General features: G+C 37.9%; 1 protein-coding gene across 4 annotated transcripts in view; it reads left to right on the top strand.

Moving 5' to 3' along the window:
- LOC147469018 (protein amalgam-like) overlaps nucleotides 1-3,702 on the top strand; it is a 376,476-nt gene extending 372,774 nt beyond the window's left edge. For all 4 annotated transcript variants that reach the window (XM_086550605.1, XM_086550603.1, XM_086550606.1 and 1 more), the window contains one exon: nucleotides 1-3,702. This exon is cut by the window's left edge and continues 647 nt beyond it. The gene's annotated coding sequence lies outside the window, so the exon portion shown is untranslated.
- The last annotated feature ends 1,298 nt before the right edge of the window (nucleotides 3,703-5,000 follow it).

The following is a 5,000-nucleotide window of genomic DNA, read 5'->3' as shown; positions in this document are numbered from 1 at the left end:
ACAAACACAGATTATTACAAAGATCTTATTTTCCTTTAATTTTTTGGGGAATATTAGCATCAAAATCTATATATCGCATACTTATGGTAAAGGAAAAGATGGCGAAAGGGGTATAATAACACCATCGTTCTATACGTCTTCAGGACATACAGAAATATGGTGTTGAATGGTACATATCTCTAGGAAAGTTTCTTTAAAGGGAGGGACACCACACCTTCTATAGTCACGCAGAACGGAGCCATCTCACTATTTTCGGCTTCCGGGTGGCCTCCCCTTAAAGGAATGCAAATAAAAAAGAAGAAAAGAAAAGGAAGAATGGAAAAAAATAATGATAATAGATGATAATAGGAAAGTCCCGAATAGTCATGCTTGACGACCTTCGATATTGCAGGAATGTGGCGCTCGTCAGGCATGACTCCTTGTCCCTCTTCTTCGCTCCTCTCTTCTCCCCTTTTCATCTGCTTTCGTCTTCTCATCGTCTCCTCCTCTTCTTCTTAAGGACCCCCCCCCCTCCTCCCCCTCACGTCTTAAGGACTTCTTGCCATCATCCTTTAAGGACGTCGTCGGTGAAAATGTTTTTTAAGGAGAAAGGGACACTTGAGGAAGTTAGGCCGAGGGGAAAGTTGATCCCATTGACGGTCCTCTGGCGTCGCAACCCACTCGAGTGTCTTTTGGGAAATCCTTTAACTTAAAATCACCTCGAAGACTCTCAGAAATCAACTTTCTTCGTCCCTCATTTTTTTTTATATATCTCATTTCTCTGAGTGGTCCTTGTCTCTCGTATCTCTTTCTTAAAAGGGGTCTGTGACGGGCCTTACCCCCCACCCACCCCCTTTTCTTTGACCCAGTATATGAAGTAGCCACAGTGTGGTAACCTTAAAGCACTTAGCACGAGGGACTTAGTGAGTGACCCTGACCACGCCCACAGTGCTGGCTGTCTCTTATAGTTCTTGTTTTATGCTGACATCACTATCCCAATCGAAGCACAAACGTAAGTGGGGTATTCTCAATGACAGCATAAAGTTTGCTGAATGAAAATCCTTAGGATTAAGAATGACAGATCGTTGGACTTCAAACAGCTGTTCGTGCCGCTGTTGTTGTCATGATTTCATTATGTGGTGATGTTGGCATATGACTGGCCAGAGGAGACACTGCATGACGCAGCCTGTGGTTCAGACGTCCCTTCGATAAGACACGTGTCAGAGTGCAGGATTATCAGACGGGATATGAAAGTTATCCTTGTATATATGGGCAGAGAATACATCCTCCCCCCCCCCACTCAAACCCTCTTTTATATGGAAAGTAAAAAGCTCTCCTCCCAATATCAATGAAGTCACTCATTTACTGTAAGTATATACATATATATATATATGGTTAGATAACTCATCTCAATCGGGTTACATTGGCGAAAGAATTCTTCCAACATTAACAAAGGCATGCGTCGACTCGACCCGTGATATTCTAGCGTAGGGACCAGGAACAGCTGACAGACGGAGGTCAATGCGCCACAGGTCTTCGGCTCGTGACCTCGGAAACCTCTGTCTGAAGGAGGTCACGGGATCACTAAGCTTTTCAATAGGAGATCTGTTTCTTCACCTCCATCGTAATGTCATTCATAAAAAGAGAGATAGAGATAGAGGGAGAGACGCTGGTTCCTATGCCTTTCGTACAAGAATATATCGTGGCTTTTACACCGAACACGTCCGTAGCTTCAACTCAGGTCATCTGGAACCTGTGCGCGGATGGTCACACCGATTTCACATCATGTTACATCATCAGGTTACCATTGTCCTCCTCAGAACACTGTTTTAGCTAAACCTTAGAGACGAAACGTGTGTAGACCTCAAAATCCATCGCAGCTGTGACAGAAAATGGATAAATCAGAGAGAAAAAAAGATAACACTGGTTGCCACTGTTTTTTTTTCTTCTTCTTTTTGCCCATGTAACGTACACAACCTCGCCTTCTCCTGGTGTGTGTATGGAAAAAAACCGATCTTTCTAATCTTTTACGAGTAATTTCCCGCCTTTGCTGGTTTCTGTATCTCGATGGTGTGTTGCGTCATCACTCTCCCTCAAGTCGGTCCGATGTAAACAAATGATTGTTCTTGATGAATGAGATTTACCAAATAGCATAATAGCAATTAATGATGTGGAATTCTTTGGCCTTTTTTTATGTTTGTCAAAAAAATAAATAATAAAGTGATGACGTGTTGTGATTCGTATGTTTTGCTAAGAAAAAAAAAGAGTAATGTGTAATATGTACACTAGGAAACTATTTGCTTTCGATTTCATTTTTCTTCTCTTTTGTTTTTCTTTCATTTGAGGAATTAAACAAAAAAAAAGTAAACAATTTCTTGAGATTAGGTTAAATCACATTTATTATTTGAACATAGTGTAATAACGAGACTTTGTAAGTAAAGTGAAGAACTTGCTATATATAGTACTTTAAGAAGAAAATAATGTAATACAAGAATAAGGAAGGAAATTTTGATTGTCTAAATGGACGTTATCTGAACATTCCAAAAACACAAACGGCCTCGACGCCATATTGGTAGAGACGCTGTCAAAATTTTCAGTCAAATTCAAAAATGCATCGCTGCTAAATAAATAAATAAATAAATAAAAAGTATGCATGGATCAACCAACGCTGTAAACAAAACCACAAAAAAATACAAAAAAAACAAACAGTGATTAAACTTTGTCAACCAAATTTGAGCAGAGTTTGTGTTCAGCTTGAAAAAGGTTATTCTTCACCTTGCCTTTGATAAGAACTAAAGTGTTTAAAAAAAAAAACTGTCTCCTTCTGAGTCACTGTGGCTTCTCTGACGTCACAACAATTTAATAATATTATGCTTAGCTAGACACTAAAATCATCTTAATATGTAGGTGAGTGGCTGTTCTGCACATGGGCAAAGGGAGCGATGTCTTTGCTGTAACGGAACCCGCCATGTGGAGAGGAAGAATTCAAATTAGAAAGATCCAATTCCTATGTAATTGGTGTATTTCATGTACTCCCTGGCCCTTGTGCCGCACAGCCACAGCTGGTGTAAATAATAGAAAGTGAGGGGGGAGACGGACCAGCTGTCGGCCTCGACTGGTGCGGTCACGGGAGAGGATAGATAACCAGCTGCGGGAAGATGTTCGCAGTCGAGTTTAAAAAAAGAAAAAAAAAGAAAAGAAAAACTTCTTCCCCCTGTTGACGTCATCTGTTGTTCTCTGGTTGTGGATCTGTAATAAAAAAAAATAGGTTGGCAGGTGGTTTGACCCCTGCGTGTGAAATAAGGTCACACAGCCAGGTAACATGTGATATACCAGCTGCGTGGTGCACAGAGGTGCTATTACAGCTTGAGTAGTTGTTGATAGTACGACCAGGTCGTCGGAGTGTTGCCCTACATCAGATCATCATAGTTGATTGAATCAGCTGGTTTAGCCTAGGATTACACTTGCCTCACGCAGTTGGTACATCCAGATGGTTTGCGAGAAGACGCTGCAATGACACGCCACGCAGCCAGGTGGTGCGACCTGCCACCAGAGCACACATTGAGCCTCAGCAGGTCGTAAGAGCCTCGGTTCAGCCTCCCCTCAAGAACTGATTTGTGAAGATTGTAGTCTCATTCTCGTGAAATTTTTATTTATTAATTTGTGAGTTCTTTGTACATTGTGGAAATTGTAACTTTTGAAATTAAAGTGGACCCATGTCCATGGCTGTCTTTGATTACCCTGTGTTATTATTCTTACCTCCAACCTCAACATAGAACTAATGACACAACAGTCTAATATTCTTTCACCTACAATTTAAAAAAAAAGAAAAAAGAAAGCACTGCAGTCCTATATCAATCTTACTTTCAACAGCAACATCGAAAGAAAAACGAACCAGTCCCAGCTTCAGCTTAAGAGATACAAGGGAAAGTGTCACACCTCAGAAACGAAGCTTAGAAGAAGAAAAAGGAAATTATCCAGACAGTGGGAGAACTCAGAGACCGAGACTCCGGGTTCTCACGCTCTGTCAAGGCTGCAATTGCTCATGCTTGCAGTGTGTTGAAGAGTGCATAGTGTTATGAAGTCTAGTGTTATGAAACTGAGGATCTTCTAATGTTTATTACTCATTACTAACGAGAGGTTGTTATGACTGGATAGAAATGATATAATTGGTTATATGTGGCCTTTTCTAGCAAAAAAAAATATAGATTGTTTAGAAAGAAAAGACTAGACAACAGGACCTTTTTCCCTGTATTGTTATGTAAATTTGTGTACACAGAAGAGTAGAAAAAAATATATACTTATAAAAGACAAAAACAAACCTACCCGTAATATACGACAAAAATGGAGTAGTTAAAAAAAAAAAAAAAATTTTTGTCCGAAATGGATGATTCATAACTTGAAAAAAATATATATATAAAAAAAGACACCAGGGAAATGCGAAAAAAAAAAAAAAAAAAAAAAAAAAAAAAAAAAAAAAAAAAAATATATATATATATATATATATATATATATATAATATATATATATATATATATATATATATATAAAATATATATATTTTAAAAAAAGACACCACAAAAATTGAGTAGTTAAAAAAAAAAAAATGGCCGAAATTAATTATTCATGACTTGAAAAAAATATTTAAAAAAAGACACCAGGGAAATGCGAATATATCTCATCAATCCTAACTAAAACAGTAAAAAAAGATTAACGTTCCCGTAAATCATAGAGCGAAATGAATAACGATAGTCATGCACAATAACCTCGATGACTTTGTCTCATGCATAAATAAAGACAGCGATGAGGATAAACAATAATAATGATAGTGATGATGATGTTAAATATTGTGATGATAATGACTGATGATAACAATGATAATGAAAATGACTATACCAATACCAATACCAATAATATATAATACCAATAACACCAATAATAATGATAACAATAATGATACTGATGACAATAAAGATTATGATGAAAGACATGATGATTAAAGGTTATAACGATCATGATAA

The sequence above is a fragment of the Penaeus japonicus genome, unplaced genomic scaffold (assembly GCF_977035675.1).
Source record: "Penaeus japonicus unplaced genomic scaffold, GWHDUDI00000001_assembly GWHDUDI00000024, whole genome shotgun sequence".
In the NCBI taxonomy this organism is placed as follows: domain Eukaryota; kingdom Metazoa; phylum Arthropoda; class Malacostraca; order Decapoda; family Penaeidae; genus Penaeus; species Penaeus japonicus.
Note: the sequence above shows the minus strand (reverse complement) of the source record. Positions and strands in the feature narration are given on the sequence as shown.